Source organism: Hippoglossus stenolepis, chromosome 10 (genome assembly GCF_022539355.2).
Source record: "Hippoglossus stenolepis isolate QCI-W04-F060 chromosome 10, HSTE1.2, whole genome shotgun sequence".
Taxonomy (NCBI): Eukaryota; Metazoa; Chordata; class Actinopteri; order Pleuronectiformes; family Pleuronectidae; genus Hippoglossus; species Hippoglossus stenolepis.
Window position 1 is genome coordinate 24,736,261 of NC_061492.1, and position 14,567 is coordinate 24,750,827.

Here is a 14,567-nt window from a genome sequence, read left to right on the forward strand (position 1 = left end):
TGTTGTGGTACCTGCTCGTAGGTGGTGTGCATAACAATGGCTACGTTTATCACCTCCGCCCAAGCCTCTCCTTTGTGGCGCTTGATTTCTGACCTAGACAGCTCTTTGACTTTTCACACTCCCCATAAGGCTCAGCCATATACAGCAAAGCCTGCCAAAATATATTCAACTCATGTTTGTTCCTCTCCACGGAAGTCTTTGTAGTAAAAGGCGAAAGACTTGTGCGCGTGGGGAGAAACCAGAGCTGCATGGCTCCTCTGTTGGAGAGCAGCAGAGGAGCCTCTCGGTCACAGTCACCACCTTCAATGGCCTCTCTTTGCTTTCCGCATGTCAGATCCCAGTGTGCAACATTCCCCAACTCCGCCCCATCTGCCAACCAAAATTATACACGCCTTTATTACCTCCTGCCCTGACTACCGTGATTGGCTTTAAGCCTGCCTAAGCAATACATCCCTGGAACCACTTACATTCGCTCTCCAAAATGCTGACTCTGGTTTTCACCAAGTTCTAGAAGGTCTTGGAGTGAAAGCAAGTTTCCATTCTTGACAAACGCTTCTAACTCAATTTGAATCCAGTTCAAGCTCATTGTGACCCTTGCATGGTCACGGGTCAAAGCAGTGAGCCATCAGAGCGGTTTCACACACTTGTGTGCCAGGCCGTTACCTCTTCACTTTCATTGAGCCAGTGTAGAATTCACTTTGATACGCTGACAATTGTTTGAGTGTTTGGTTTTCTACAAGGTAAGAACAGTGCACCTGCCCCAGCGGCACTGCAATGCTAGGTCGATGCGTGGAGAAAGGAGCAAAGCCCAAATTTCTGCCCTCATGTGCCAAAAATCTGCTTCTAATATGTAGTCCCCTTACATAGAGGACATATCAGATATTAAACTGATAAGAACAGATACTACACTTTTCCTGATCTTAGCCAAAAGGCCGGAAGCGATAAGCCCCAAGTGCTGATGTCCACGCCTGCTTCACAAATCTCACTTTGTTGTGGTACCCGCTCGTAGGTGCATAACAATGGCTGCTGCTTACTGCCCAAGCTCTCCTTTGTGGCGCTTTGACTTCTGACCTAGACAGCTCTTTGACTTTCACAATTTCATATAAGGCTCAGCCATACAGCAAAGCCTGCCAAAAATATATCTAACTCATGTTTGTTCCTTTCCACGGAAGCTTCCTATAAAGGCGAAAGACTTGTAAAGCAGAAGAGAAACCAGAGTCAGCATGGCCCTCTGTTGGAGAGCAGCAGAGGAGCCTCTCGGTCACAGTCACCACTCACGGTAGGCCTCTCTTTGCTTTCCGCATGTCAGACCCCAGTATGCAACATTCCTAACCCGCCCCCATCTGCCAACCAAAATTATACACGTCTCTTTATTACCTCCTGCCCTGACTACTGTGATTGGCTTTTTAAGCCTGCCTAAGCAATACATCCCTGAACCACTTACATTCGCTCCAAAAATGCTACACCTGGTTTCTCACCAAGTCTCCCAGAAGGTCTTGGAGTGAAAGCAAGTTTCCATTCTTGACAAACGCTTCTAACTCAATTTGGAATCCAGTTCAAGCTCATTGTGACCATGGCATGGTCACGCCACAAAGCAGTGAGCCATCAGAGCGGTTTCACACTTGTGTGCCAGGCCGTTACCTCACTTTCATTGAGCCAGTGAATTCACTTTGATACGCGATAATTGTTTGAGTGTTTGGTTTTCTACAAGGTAAGAACAGAGTAAAACTGCTCCCAGCGGCACTGCAATGCTAGGTCGTGGATGCGTGGAGAGAAAGGAGCAAGCTCCAAATTTCTGCTCCTCATGCCAAAAAATCTGCTTAACATGTAGTCCTCATATAGAGGACATATCAGGATATTAAACTGATAAGAACAGATACTACACTTGATCTTAGCCAAAAGGCCGAGAAGAAGCGTATAACCCCCAAGCGTTGATGTCCACGCCAAGCTCTTGGCACAAATCTCACTTGTTGTGGTACTCCCGTTCGTAGGTGGTGTAGTATACCAATGGCTGCTGTTTATCACCTCCGCCCAAGCTCTCCTTTTGTGGCGCTTTGATTTCCTGACTCAGACAGCTCTTTTTGACTTTCACACTCTACAAGGCTCAGCCACAAGCAGCAAAGCCTGCCAAAAATATATTCAACTCATGTTTGTTCCTCTCCACGGAAGTCTTCAGTAAAAGGCGAAAGACTTGTGCGTTATGAAGAGAAACTAGAGTCAGCATGGCCCTCTGTTGAGAGCAGCAGAGAGCCTCCTCGTCACAGTCACCACCTTCTACGGTAGGGCCTCTCTTGCTTTCCATGCTGATCCCATGCAACATTCCCAACCCGCCCCATCTGCCAACCAAAATTATACACGCCTTTATTACCTCCTGCCCTGACTACTGTGATTGGCTTTTAAGCCTGCCTACAATACATCCCTGAACCACTTACATTCGCTCCAAAATGCTGACTTGGTTTCTCACCAAGTCTCCAGAAGGTCTTGGAGGAAAGCAAAGTTTCATTCTTGACAAACGCTTCTAACTCAATTTGGAATCCAGTTCAAGCTCATTGCACTGCGTGCATGGTCAGAACGCCATGAGTGAGCCATCAGAGCGGTTTCATTACACTTGTGTGTGCTGTGGAAATGTTACCCTCACTTTCATTGAGCTATGTAGAATTCACTTTGAGTACGCGACAATATTGTTTGAGTGTTTGGTTTTCTACAAGGTAAGAACAGAGTGCACCGTCTCAGCGGTACTGCAATGCTAGGCCGAGGCATGGAGAAAGGAGCAAGCCCAAATTCTGCCTCATGCCAAAATCTGTTTAATATGTAGTCCTCATATAGAGTGACATATCAGATATTAAACTGATAAGAACAGATACTACACTTGATCTTAGCCAAAAAGGCCGAGAAGCCATAAGCCCCAAGTGTTGGATGTCCACGCCAAGCCTTTGGCACAAATCTCACTTGTTGTGTACCCTGCTCGTAGGTGTGCATAACAATGGCTGCTGCTTATCACCTCCGCCCTAAGCCTCTCCTTTGTGGCGCTTGATTGACCTAGACAGCTCTTTTGACTTTTTCTGCCACTTCATAAGGCTCAGCCATACAGCAAAGCCTGCCAAAAATATATCTAACTCATGTTTGTTCCTCCCCCACGGGAAGTCTTTAGTAGTATGCTGGCGAAAGACTTGTGCGTTATGAAGAGAAACCAGAGTCAGCATATCTCTCTGTTGAGAGCAGCAGGAGCCTCTCGGTCACAGTCACCACTCTTCACGGTAGGCCTCTTTGCTTTCCGTATGTCAGACCCCAGCATGCAACATTAACCCGCCCCATCTGCCAACCAAAATTATACACGTCTTTATTACTCTCCTGCCCTGACTACTGTGATTGGCGTTTAAGCCTGCTCTAAGCAATACATCCCTGAACCACTTACATCATCCAAATGCTGACTCTGGTTTTCAGCCAAGTCTCCCAGAAGGTCTTGAGGAAAGTGTTTCATTCTTGACAAACGCTTCTAACTCCACTGGAATCCAGTTCAAGCCTGACAGACTCCTGTGCATGGTCACGTCACAAAGCAGTGAGCCATCAGGAGCGGTTTCACACACTTGTGTGTGCCAGGCCGTTACCTCACTTTCATTGAGCCAGTGTAGAATTCACTTTGATACGCGATAATTGTTTGAGTGTTTGGTTTCTACAAGGTAAGAACAGAGTGCACCGCTCCCAGCGGCAGTCTGCAATGCTAGGTCGACATGCGTGAGAGAAAGGAGCAAGCTCCAAATTCTCTGGCTTCATGCCAAAAATCTGCTTAATATGTAGTCCTCATATAGAGGACATATCAGATAACAACTGATAAGAACAGATACTACACTTGATCTTAGCCAAAAGGCCGAGAAGCGATAAGCCCTAAGTGTTGGATGTCCACGCCAAGCTCTTGGGCACAAATCTCACTTTGTTGTGGTACCCCGCTCGTAGGTGCATAACAATGGCTGCTGCTTATCACCTCCGCCTAAGCTCTCCTTTGTGGCGCTTGATTTCTGACTCAGACAGCCTTTTGACTTTCACACTCTACAAGGCTCAGCCATACAGCAAAGCCTGCCAAAATATATTCAACTCATGTTTGTTCTCTTCAATGGAAGTCTTTAGTAAAAGGCGAAAGACTTGTGCTGCTATGAAGAGAAACCAGAGTCAGCATGGCTCCTCCTGTTGAGAGCAGCAGAGGAGCTTCCCGGTCACAGTCACCACCTTCACGGTAGGGCCTCCTCTTTGCTTTCCGCATGTCAGATCCCCAGTATGCAACATTCCCAACCCGGCCCCCATCTGCCAACCAAAATTATACACGTCTTTATTACCTCCTGCCCTGACTACTGTGATTGGCTTAAGCCTGCCTAAGCAATACATCCCCAACCACTTACATTCGCTCTCCAAAATGCTGACTCTGGTTTCTCACCAAGTCTCCCAGAAGGTCTTGAGTGAAAGCAAGTTTCCATTCTGACAAACGCTTCTAACTCAATTTGGAATCCAGTTCAAGCTCATTGTGACCTCTGCATGGTCACGCCACAAAGCAGTGAGCCATCAGAGCGGTTTCACACACATTTAGAAAGCAGGCCAAGTACTTCACTTCATATTGAGCCAGTGTAGAATTCACTTTGATACGCGACAATTGTTTGAGTGTTTGGTTTTCTACAAGGTAAGAACAGAGCAAACTGCTCCCAGCGGCACTGCAATGCTAGGTCGATGCGTGAGAGAAAGGAGCAAGCTCCAAATTTCTGCCCTCATGCCAAAATCTGCTTAACAGGTAGTCCTATATAGAGGACATATCAGATATTAAACTGATAAGAACAGATACTACACTTGATCTTAGCCAAAAGGCTGAGAAGCGATAAGCCCCAAGTGTTGGATGTCCACGCCAAGCTCTTGGCACAAATCTCACTTCTGTTGTGGTACCCTCGCTCGTAGGTGCATAACAATGGCTGCTGCTGCTTATCACCTCCGCCTCAAGCCTCCTTTTTGTGGCGCTGATTTCTGACTCCAGGACAGCTCTTTGACTTTTCATAATTTCATAAGGCCCAGCCATACAGCAAAGCCTGCCACAAAAAATATATTCAATCATGTTTGTTCCTTTCCACGGAAGTCTTTAGTAAAAGAAGTAAAGACTTGTGCGTTATGAAGAGAAACCAGAGTCAGCATGGCTCCCCTGTTGGAGAGCAGCAGAGGAGCCTCCTCGGTCACAGTCACCACCTCTCACGGTAGGCCTCTTTGCTTTCCGCATGTCAGATCCCAGTATGCAAATATTCCCAACCCGCCCCCATCTGCCAACCAAAATTATACACGCCTTTATTACCTCCTGCCCTGACTACTGTGATTGGCTTTAAGCCTGCCTAAGCAATACATCCCTGAACCACTTACATTCGCCTCCAAATGCTGACTTGGTTTCTCACCAAGTCTCCCAGAAGGTCTTGAGTGAAAGCAAGTTTCCAGCTCTGACAAACGCTCTAACTCCAATTTGGAATCCAGTTCAAGCTCATTGTGACCTCGCATGGTCACACAAAGCAGTGAGCCATCGAGCGGTTTCCACACACTCTGTGTGTGCCAGGCCAAGTACCTCACTTCTTGTTGAGCCAGTGTAGAATTCACTTTGATACGCGACAATTGTTTGAGTGTTTGGTTTTCTACAAGGTAAGAACAGAGTGCACCGCTCCCAGCGGCACTGCAATGCTAGCACAGTCGATGCAAGATAAGCTCCAAATTTCTGCCCTCATGCCAAAAATCTGCTTAATATGTAGTCCTCATATAGAGGACATATCAGATATTAAACTGATAAGAACAGAGCATTACACTTGATCTTAGCCAAAAGGCCGAGAAGCGATAACCCCTAAGTGTTGGATGTCCACGCCAAGCTCTTGGCACAAATCTCACGGTTGTGGTACCCGTCGTAGGTGTGTGTGTGTATAACAATGGCTGCTGCTTATCACCTCCGCCTCAAGCTCTTTGTGGCGCCTTGATTTCTGACCTAGACAGCTCTTTGACTTTTCACACTCTCATAAGGCTCAGCCATACAGCAAAGCCTGCCAAAATATATTCAACTCATGTTTGTTCCTCCCTTCCACGGAAGTCTTCAGTAAAAGGCCAGACCTCACTTTCATTGAGCCAGTGTAGAATCTACTTTTGATACGCGACAATTGTTTGAGGTTTGGTTTTCTATAAGGTAAGAACAGAGTGCACCGTCTCCCAGCGCACTGCAATGCTAGGACGATGGATGTGAGAGAAAGGAGCAAGCTCCAAATTCTGCCCCCTCATGCCAAAATCTGCTTAATATGTAGTCCCCATATAGAGGACATATCAGATATTAAACTGATAAGAATATACTACACTTGATCTTAGCCAAAAGGCCGAGAAGCCGATAAGCCCCAAGTGTTGATGTCCACGCCAAGCCTTTTTGGCACAAATCTCACTTGTTGTGGTACCTCGTCTCGTAGGTGTGCATAACAATGGCTGCTGCTTATCAACACCTCTCACTTCAAGCCTCCTTTGTGGCGCTTGGATTTCTGACTCCAGACAGCCTTTGACTTTCACAATTTCCATAAGGCTCACTTCTACAGCAAAGCCTGCCAAAAATATATTCAATCATGTTTGTTCCTCTCCACGGAAGTCTTTAGTAAAAGGCGAACACTTGTGCGCTATGAAGAGAAACCAGAGTCAGCATGGCCCTCTGTTGAGAGCAGCAGAGGAGCCTCTGTCACAGTCACCACCTTCACGGTAGGGCTCTCTTTGCTTTCCGCATGTCAGATCCCAGTATGCACATTCTAACCCGCCCCCATCTGCCAACCAAAATTATACACGTCTTTATTACCTCCTGCCCTGACTCACTGTGATTGGCGTTAAGCCTGCCTACAATACATCCCTGGAACCACTCTCATATCTGCTCCAAAATGCTGACTTCTGGTTTCTCACCAAGTCTCCCTAGAAGATCTGAGTAGAAAGAAGCTTCATCTTTTGACAAACGCCTAACTCAATTTGGAATCCAGTTCAAGCTCATTGTGACCTCAGGCATGGTCAGCCGCCATAAAGCAGTGAGCCATCAGAGCGGTTTCACACACTTGTGTGTGCCAGGCCGTTACCTCACTTTCATTGAGCCAGGTAGTGTAGAATTCACTTTTGATACGACAATTGTTTGAGGTTTGGTTTTCTTACAAGGTAAGAACAGGCACCGTTCCCAGCGGTGCACTGCAATGCTAGGTCGATGGGTGAGAGAAAGGAGCAAGCTCCAAATTTCCTTCGCCCCTCATGCCAAAATCTGCTTAATATGTAGTCCCCTTAAGATAGAGGACATATCAGATATTAAACTGATAAGAACAGATACACTTGATCTTAGCCAAAAGGCCGAGAAGCGATAAGCCCCAAGTGTTGGATGTCCACGCCAAGCTCTTGGCACAAATCTCACTTGTTGTGGTACTCCTGCCTCGTAGGTGCATAACAATGGCTGCCGCTTATCACCACCTCGCCAAGCTCTCCCTTTGTGGCGCCTTTGATTTCCTGACCTAGACAGTTTCAATTTTTCACACCCCATAAGGCTCAGCCATACAGCAAAGCCTGCCAAAAATATACTAACTCATGTTTGTTCCTCTCCCCACGGAAGTCTTTAGTAAAAGGCGAAAGACTTTAGGCAAGTATGAAGAGAAACCAGAGGTCAGCATGGCCCTCTCTGTTGAGAGCAGCAGAGAGGAGCCTCTCGTCACAGTCACCACCTTTCACGGTAGGCTCCTTGCTTTCCGCATGTCAGATCCCAGTATGCAACATTCTTAACCCGCCCCATCTGCCAACCAAAATTATAATACACGCCTTTATTACTTCCTCCTGCCCTGATCTACGATTGGCTTTTAAGCCTGCCTAAGCAATACATCCCTGAACCACTTACATTCGCTTCCAAAATGCCGACTCTGGTTTCTCACCAAGTCTCCCAGAAGGTCTTGAGGAAAAAGCAAGTTTCCATTCTTGACAAACGCTTCTAACTCAATTTGAATCCAGTTCAAGCTCATTGTGACCCTGTGCATGGTCACGTCACAAAGCAGTGAGCCATCAGAGCGGCTTCCCACACACTTGTGTGTGCCAGGCCGTTACTCTCACTTTCAATATGTAGTAGAATTCACTTTGATACGCGATAAATTGTTTGAGTGTTTGAGCCATACAAGAACAGAGTGCACCGTTCCCAGCGGCACTGCAATGCTAGGTCGATGCGGGAGAGAAAGAGCAAGCTCCAAATTTCTGCCCTCACAAAAATCTGTTTAATATGTAGTCCCTTATATAGAGGACATATCAGATATTAAACTGATAAGAACAGATACTACACTTGATCTTAGCCAAAGGCCGTAGCGATAAGCCCTAAGTGTTGGATGTCCACGCTAAGCTCTTGGTACAAATCTCACTTGTTGTGGTACCCTGCCTGTAGGTGTGCATAACAATGGCTGCTGCTTATCACCTCCCGCCAAGCTCTCCTTTGTGGCGCTTGATTTCTGACCTAGACAGCTCTTTGACTTTTATTGAATTTCATAAGGCTCAGCCATACAGCAAAGCTCTGCCAAAATATATTCACCATGTTTGTTCCTCTCTGTCGAAGTCTTTAGTAAAAGGCGAAGACTTAGCGTTATGGAAGAGGAACCAGAGTCAGCATGGCCCTCTGTTGGAGAGCAGCAGAGGAGCCTCTCGGTCACAGTCACCACTCACGGTAGGCCTCTCTTTGCTTTCCGCGTGAGATGTCAGATCCCCAGTATGCACATTCTTAACCCGCTTCCCCATCTGCCAACCAAAATTATACACGCCTTTATTACTTCCTGCCCTGACTACTGTGATTGGCTTTAAGCCTGCCTACAATACATCCCTGAACCACTTGTATATCTGGCTCCAAAATGCTGACTCTGGTTTCTCACCAAGTCTCCCAGAAGGTCTTGAGTGAAAGCAAGTTTCCATTCTGACAAACGCTCTAACTCACTTGGAATCCAGTTCAAGCTCACAGACCTCACATGGTCACGCTACAAAGCAGTGAGCCATCAGGAGCGGTTTCACACACTGTGCTCAGGTCATACTTACCTCTTCATTCGAGCCAGTGTAGAATTCACTTTGATACGCGACAAATTGCTTGAGTGTTTGGTTTTCACAAGGTAAGAACAGAGCACCGTTCCCAGCGGCACTGCAATGCTAGGTCGATGCGTGGAGAGAAAAGGAGCAAGCCCAAATTTCTGCCCTCAGTGCCAAAATCTGCTTAATATGTAGTCCTCATATAGAGGACATATCAGATATTAAACTGATAAGAACAGATATCACACTTGATTTTAGCCAAAAGGCCGAGGAAGCTTATAACTTCTCTGTTGATGTCCACGCTAAGCTCTTGGCACAATCTCACTTGTTGTGGTACCTCGCTCGTAGGTGTGTATAACAATGGCTGCTGCTTATCACCTCCGCCCCAAGCTCTCTCCTTTGTGGCGCTTGATTTCTGACCTAGACAGCTCTTTTATTCACACTCTACAAGGCCTGCAGCCACAGCAAAGCCTGCCAAAATATATTCAACTCATGTTTGTTCCTTTCCACGGAAGTCTTTAGTAAAGGCGAAAAAGACTTGTGCGTTATGAAGAGAAACTAGAGTCAGTATGCCCTCTGTTGGAGAGCAGCAGAGAGGAGCCTCCCGGTCACAGTCACCACCTTCACGGTAGGCCTCTTTTTGCTTTCCCGCATGTCAGGATCCCCAGTATGCAACATTCTAACCCGCCCCCCATCTGCCAACCAAAATTATACACGCCTTTATTACCTCTGCCCTGACTCACATTGTGATTGGCTTTAAGCCTGCCTAAGCAATACATCCCTGGAACCACTTACATATCTGCTCCAAAATGCTGACTCTGGTTTCTCACCAAGTCTCCCAGAAGGTCTTGAGTGAAAGCAAGTTTCATTCTTGACAAACGCTTCGAACTCAATTTGGAATCCAGTTCAAGCTCATTGTGACCCCGTGCATGGTCACGCTACCAAGCAGTGAGCCATCAGAGCGGTTTCACACACTCTGTGTGCTGTGTCACACTCTTCACTTCTTAATATTGAGCCAGTGTAGAATCTTACTCTTTGATACGCAAATAATTGTTTGAGTGTTTAAGCTACAAGGTAAGAACAGAGTGCACCGTTCCCAGCGGCACTGGTACTCGTTAGGTCGATATGGAGACAAAGGAGCAAGCTCCAAATTTCTGCCCTCATGCCAAAATCTGCTTAATATGTAGTCCTCATATAGAGGACATATCAGATATTAAACTGATAAGAACAGATACTACACTTGATCTTAGCCAAAAGGCCGAGTAGCTTATAAGCCCCAAGTGTTAGATGTCCACGCAAGCTCTGGCACAAATCTCACTTGTTGTGGTACCCCCGCTCGTAGGTGTGTGTACACAATGGCTGCTGCTTATCACCCGCCTCAAGCTCTCCTTTGTGGCGCTGATTTCTGACCTAGACAGCTCTTTTTACTTTTCACACTCTATAAGGCTCAGCCATACAGCAAAAGCCTTACAAAATATATATATTCAACTCATGTTTGCTCCTTCATTTGAAGTCTTTAGTAAAGGCTAAAGACTTGTGCGTTATGAAGAGAAACCAGAGTCAGCATGGCCCTCTGTTGGAGATGGCAGAGGAGCCTCGGTCATAAGCTCACCACCTTCACGGTAGGCTCCTTTATTTCTCTCCGCATGTCACATCCCAGTATGCAACATTCTAACTCCGCCCCATCTGCCAACCAAAATTATACACGCCTTTATTACCTCCTGCCCTGACTACTGTGATTGGCTTTTTAAGCCTGCCTAAGCACACATCCCTGAACCACTTACATTCGCTCCAAAATGCTGACTCTGGTTTCTACCAAGTCTCCCAGAAGGTCTTGAGGAAGTGTTTCCATTCTTGGACAAACGCCTTAACTCAATTTGGAATCCAGTTCAAGCTCATTGTAACTTCGTGCATGGTCAATACGTGCCACTAAGCAGTGAGCCATCAGAGCGTTTCACACAATTTGTGTGTGCCAGGCCAAGCATTCTTTACTTTCATTGAGCCAGTGTAGAATTCACTTTACATGCAACACCACGGAGTGTTTGGTTTTCTGGCTGCAAGAACAGAGTGCACTCGGCTCCCAGCGGCACCAGAATGCTAGGTCGATGCGTGGAGACAAAGGAGCAAGCTCCAAATTTCGCCAGCCCCTCATGCCAAAAATCTGCTTAATATGTAGTCCCCTATATAGAGGACATATCAGATATTAAACTGATAGAACAGGAGCTTACACTTGATCTTAGCCAAAAGGCCGAGAAGGATAAGCCCCAAGTGTTGGATGTCCCACATAGTTTTGGCACAAATTCTACTTTGTTGTGGTACTTCGTCAGAGGTTGTGCATAATAATGGCTGCTGTCTTATCACCTCCGCCCCAAGCCTCCTTTGTGGCGCTTTGATTTCTGACCTAGACAGCCTTTGACTTTCACACTCTTACAAGGCTCAGCCATACAGCAAAGCCTGCCAAAAATATATTCAACTCATGTTTGTTCCTTCACGGGAAGTTTCCAGTAAAAGGCTAAAGATTTGTGCGTTATGAAGAGAAACCAGAGTCAGCATGGCCCTCTGTTGAGAGCAGCAGAGAGCCGGTCACAGTCACCACCTTCACGGTAGGCCTCTTTGCTTTCCGCATGTCAGATCCCAGTATGCAACATTCCCAACCCGCCCCATCTGCCAACCAAAATTATACACGCCTCTTCTATTACCTCCTGCCTGACTACTGTGATTGGCTTTAAGCCTGCCTACAATACATCCCTGAACCACTTACATTCGCTTCCAAATGCTGACTCTGGTTTCTCACCAAGTCTCCCAGAAGGTCTTGAGGAAAGTAAGTTTCCATTCTGATAACGCTTCTAACTCAATTTGAATCCAGTTCAAGCTCATTGTGACCCCGCGGCATGGTCACGCCACAAAGCAGTGAGCCATCAGAGTGGTTTCACACACTTGTGTGTGCCAGGCCGTTACCTCTGTTTCATTGAGCCAGTGTAGAATTCACTTTTTGATACGCGACAATTGTTTGAGTGTTTGTTTTCTTAAGCAAGGTAGAGAACAGAGTGCACCCGTCTCCCAGCGGCACTGCAAATGCTAGGTCGATGTTGAGAGAAAGGAGCAAGCTCCAAATTACTGCCCTCATGCCAAAATCTAATATGTAGTCCTCATATAGAGGACATATCAGATATTAAACTGATAAGAACAGATACTACACTTGATCTTAGCCAAAAGGCCGAGAAGCGATAAGCCCCAAGTGTTGGATGTCCACGCCAAGCTCTTGGCACAAATCTCACTTGGTTGTGGTACTCCCCGTCTCAGAGGTGTGCATAACAATGGCTGCTGTTTATCACCTCCGCCTGCTCTCCTTTTTGTGGCGCTGATTTCTGACTCCAGATACAGCTCTTTGACTTTTCACACCCTCATAAGGCTCAGCCATACAGCAAAGCTCAAAAATATATTCAACTCATGTTTGTTCCTTCCAGCGTGAAGTCTTTAGTAAAAGGCGAAAGATCGGTAAGTACAGGAAGAGGTAAACTAGAGTCAGCATGGCCCTCTGTTGGAGAGCAGCAGAGGATCCTCTCGGTCACAGTCACTCACCTTCACGGTAGGCCCTCTTTGCTTTCCGTGATGTCAGATCCTTGTGTATAACATTCCCAACCTGCCCCCTATCTGCTAACCAAAAATTATACACGTCTTTATTACCTCCTGCCCTGACTACTGTGATTGGCTTTTAAGTCGTTCTAAGCAATACATCCCTGGAACCACTTACATTCGCTCCAAAATGCTGACTCCTGGTTTCTCACCGTCTCCCAGAAGGTCTTGAGTGAAAGCAAGTTTCCATTCTTGACAAACGCTTCTAACTCAATTTGAATCCAGTTCAAGCTCATTGTGACCCCGTGCATGGTCACGTCACTAAGCAGTGAGTTGCACTGAGCGGTTTCACACACTTGTGTGTGCCAGGCCGTTACCTCAGTTTCAGCCTGAGCCAGTGTAGAATTCACTTTGATACGCGACAATTGTTTGAGTGTTTGGTTTTCTACAAGGTAAGAACAGAGTGCACCGCTTCCCAGCGGCACTGCAATGCTAGGGTCGATACATGAGAGAAAGGAGCAAGCTCCAAATACGTCTCATGCCAAAATCTGCTTAATATGTAGTCCTTTATATAGAGGATATATCAGGATATTAAACTGATAAGAACAGATACTACACTTGATCTTAGCCAAAGGTCGAGAAGCTTATAAGCCCCAAGTGTTGATGTCCACGCCAAGCTCTTTTGGCACAAATCTCACTTGTTGTGGTACCCTCGTTCGTAGGTGTGCATAATAATGAAGGCATGCTTATCACCTCCGCCTGCTCTCTCTTGTGGCGCTTGATTTCCTGACTTAGGACAGCTCTTTGACTTTTCACAATTTCATATGGCTCAGCCATACAGCAAAAGCCTGCTAAAATATATTCAACTTGTATGTTTGTTCCTTTCCACGGAAGTCTGTAGTAAAAGGCGAAAGACTTAGGTAAAAGAGGAAGAGAAACCAGGAGCCGGCATGGCCCTCTGTTGGAGAGCAGCAGAGGATCCTCTCGGTCACAGTCACCACCTTCACGGTAGGCCTCTTTTCTTTATTTCCGTATGTCAGATCCTAGTATGCAACATTCCCAACTCCGCCCCCCATCTGCCAACCAAAATTATACACGCTTTATTACCTCCTGCCTCGTGACTACTGGATGGCTTTTGCCCGCTCTAAGCAATACATCCCTGAACCACTTACATTCGCTCCAAAATGCTGACTCTGGTTTCTCACCAAGTCTCCCAGAAGGTCTTGAGTGAAAGCAAGTTTCCATTCTTGACAAACGCTTAACTCAGAATGGAATCCAGTTCGGGCTTCATTGTGACTCTGCGGCATGGTCACGCTAATAGGCAGTGAGCCATCGAGCGGTTTCCACACACTTGTGTGTGCTGTGTCATACCTCAGTTTCATTGAACCAGTGTAGAATCTTACTTGATACGCGACAATTGTTTGAGTGTTTGGTTTTCTACAAGGTAAGAACAGAGTGCACCGCTTCCCGCGCACTGCAATGCTAGGTCGATGCGTGAGACAAAGGAGCAAGCTCCAAATTTCTGCCCTCATGCCAAAAATCTGTTAATATGTAGTCCTCATATAGAGGATATATCAGATATTAAACTGATAAGAACAGGATATCACACTTGATCTTAGCCAAAAGGCCGAGAAGCGATAAACCCCAAGTGTTGATGTCCACGCCAAGCTCTTGGCAAAATCTCACTGTTGTGGTACTCCCTTGTCAGAGGTGTGCATAGCAATGGCTGCTGTTTATCACCTCCCGCTGAAAAGCTCTCCCCTTTGTGGCGCCTTGATTTCACCTAGACAGCTCATTGACTTGTCACAATTTACAAGGCTCAGCCATACAGCAAAGCCTGCCAAAAATATATTCAACTCATGTTTGTTCCTCTCCACGGAAGTCTTTAGTGTGCTAAAGACTTGTGCTAGAAGAGAAACCAGAGTCAGCATGGCCCT

General features: G+C 46.4%; 26 non-coding genes and 1 pseudogene across 26 annotated transcripts; all 27 read right to left on the minus strand.

The window, feature by feature from the left end:
* Positions 1-132: 132 nt before the first annotated feature.
* On the minus strand, positions 133-247 carry LOC124853789. The gene has a single exon (XR_007034128.1). It is a non-coding gene; the product is annotated as a U5 spliceosomal RNA (small nuclear RNA).
* A 497-nt stretch (positions 248-744) lies between these two features.
* LOC124853000 lies at positions 745-943 on the minus strand. The gene has a single exon (XR_007033413.1). It is a non-coding gene; the product is annotated as a U2 spliceosomal RNA (small nuclear RNA).
* Positions 944-1,723: 780 nt separating this feature from the next.
* On the minus strand, positions 1,724-1,915 carry LOC124852880. Its single transcript, XR_007033298.1, has one exon. It is a non-coding gene; the product is annotated as a U2 spliceosomal RNA (small nuclear RNA).
* A 190-nt stretch (positions 1,916-2,105) lies between these two features.
* On the minus strand, positions 2,106-2,220 carry LOC124853360. The gene has a single exon (XR_007033703.1). It is a non-coding gene; the product is annotated as a U5 spliceosomal RNA (small nuclear RNA).
* A 494-nt stretch (positions 2,221-2,714) lies between these two features.
* Positions 2,715-2,900, minus strand: LOC124852926. The gene has a single exon (XR_007033343.1). It is a non-coding gene; the product is annotated as a U2 spliceosomal RNA (small nuclear RNA).
* Positions 2,901-3,080: 180 nt separating this feature from the next.
* Positions 3,081-3,199, minus strand: LOC124854007. Its single transcript, XR_007034298.1, has one exon. It is a non-coding gene; the product is annotated as a U5 spliceosomal RNA (small nuclear RNA).
* A 487-nt stretch (positions 3,200-3,686) lies between these two features.
* On the minus strand, positions 3,687-3,880 carry LOC124852813. Its single transcript, XR_007033235.1, has one exon. It is a non-coding gene; the product is annotated as a U2 spliceosomal RNA (small nuclear RNA).
* A 177-nt stretch (positions 3,881-4,057) lies between these two features.
* LOC124853838 lies at positions 4,058-4,170 on the minus strand. Its single transcript, XR_007034173.1, has one exon. It is a non-coding gene; the product is annotated as a U5 spliceosomal RNA (small nuclear RNA).
* A 505-nt stretch (positions 4,171-4,675) lies between these two features.
* LOC124852809 lies at positions 4,676-4,863 on the minus strand. Its single transcript, XR_007033231.1, has one exon. It is a non-coding gene; the product is annotated as a U2 spliceosomal RNA (small nuclear RNA).
* Positions 4,864-5,049: 186 nt separating this feature from the next.
* Positions 5,050-5,165, minus strand: LOC124853888. The gene has a single exon (XR_007034215.1). It is a non-coding gene; the product is annotated as a U5 spliceosomal RNA (small nuclear RNA).
* A 499-nt stretch (positions 5,166-5,664) lies between these two features.
* LOC124853001 lies at positions 5,665-5,849 on the minus strand. The gene has a single exon (XR_007033414.1). It is a non-coding gene; the product is annotated as a U2 spliceosomal RNA (small nuclear RNA).
* A 344-nt stretch (positions 5,850-6,193) lies between these two features.
* On the minus strand, positions 6,194-6,383 carry LOC124852902. Its single transcript, XR_007033319.1, has one exon. It is a non-coding gene; the product is annotated as a U2 spliceosomal RNA (small nuclear RNA).
* Positions 6,384-6,569: 186 nt separating this feature from the next.
* On the minus strand, positions 6,570-6,681 carry LOC124853839. Its single transcript, XR_007034174.1, has one exon. It is a non-coding gene; the product is annotated as a U5 spliceosomal RNA (small nuclear RNA).
* Positions 6,682-7,179: 498 nt separating this feature from the next.
* LOC124852950 lies at positions 7,180-7,374 on the minus strand. Its single transcript, XR_007033366.1, has one exon. It is a non-coding gene; the product is annotated as a U2 spliceosomal RNA (small nuclear RNA).
* Positions 7,375-7,555: 181 nt separating this feature from the next.
* On the minus strand, positions 7,556-7,671 carry LOC124853937. The gene has a single exon (XR_007034252.1). It is a non-coding gene; the product is annotated as a U5 spliceosomal RNA (small nuclear RNA).
* A 501-nt stretch (positions 7,672-8,172) lies between these two features.
* Positions 8,173-8,356, minus strand: LOC124852956. Its single transcript, XR_007033372.1, has one exon. It is a non-coding gene; the product is annotated as a U2 spliceosomal RNA (small nuclear RNA).
* Positions 8,357-9,141: 785 nt separating this feature from the next.
* On the minus strand, positions 9,142-9,333 carry LOC124852904. Its single transcript, XR_007033321.1, has one exon. It is a non-coding gene; the product is annotated as a U2 spliceosomal RNA (small nuclear RNA).
* A 174-nt stretch (positions 9,334-9,507) lies between these two features.
* On the minus strand, positions 9,508-9,621 carry LOC124853900. Its single transcript, XR_007034224.1, has one exon. It is a non-coding gene; the product is annotated as a U5 spliceosomal RNA (small nuclear RNA).
* A 513-nt stretch (positions 9,622-10,134) lies between these two features.
* On the minus strand, positions 10,135-10,324 carry LOC124852984. The gene has a single exon (XR_007033398.1). It is a non-coding gene; the product is annotated as a U2 spliceosomal RNA (small nuclear RNA).
* A 178-nt stretch (positions 10,325-10,502) lies between these two features.
* Positions 10,503-10,617, minus strand: LOC124854013. The gene has a single exon (XR_007034301.1). It is a non-coding gene; the product is annotated as a U5 spliceosomal RNA (small nuclear RNA).
* Positions 10,618-11,116: 499 nt separating this feature from the next.
* Positions 11,117-11,314, minus strand: LOC124853047. Its single transcript, XR_007033451.1, has one exon. It is a non-coding gene; the product is annotated as a U2 spliceosomal RNA (small nuclear RNA).
* Positions 11,315-11,491: 177 nt separating this feature from the next.
* On the minus strand, positions 11,492-11,603 carry LOC124854017. The gene has a single exon (XR_007034304.1). It is a non-coding gene; the product is annotated as a U5 spliceosomal RNA (small nuclear RNA).
* Positions 11,604-12,099: 496 nt separating this feature from the next.
* LOC124852919 lies at positions 12,100-12,283 on the minus strand. Its single transcript, XR_007033336.1, has one exon. It is a non-coding gene; the product is annotated as a U2 spliceosomal RNA (small nuclear RNA).
* Positions 12,284-13,088: 805 nt separating this feature from the next.
* Positions 13,089-13,277, minus strand: LOC124853014. Its single transcript, XR_007033425.1, has one exon. It is a non-coding gene; the product is annotated as a U2 spliceosomal RNA (small nuclear RNA).
* Positions 13,278-13,460: 183 nt separating this feature from the next.
* On the minus strand, positions 13,461-13,577 carry LOC124854059. Its single transcript, XR_007034321.1, has one exon. It is a non-coding gene; the product is annotated as a U5 spliceosomal RNA (small nuclear RNA).
* A 503-nt stretch (positions 13,578-14,080) lies between these two features.
* LOC124852932 lies at positions 14,081-14,269 on the minus strand. The gene has a single exon (XR_007033348.1). It is a non-coding gene; the product is annotated as a U2 spliceosomal RNA (small nuclear RNA).
* A 181-nt stretch (positions 14,270-14,450) lies between these two features.
* On the minus strand, positions 14,451-14,557 carry LOC124854025 (annotated as a pseudogene).
* Between the last annotated feature and the right edge of the window lie 10 nt (positions 14,558-14,567).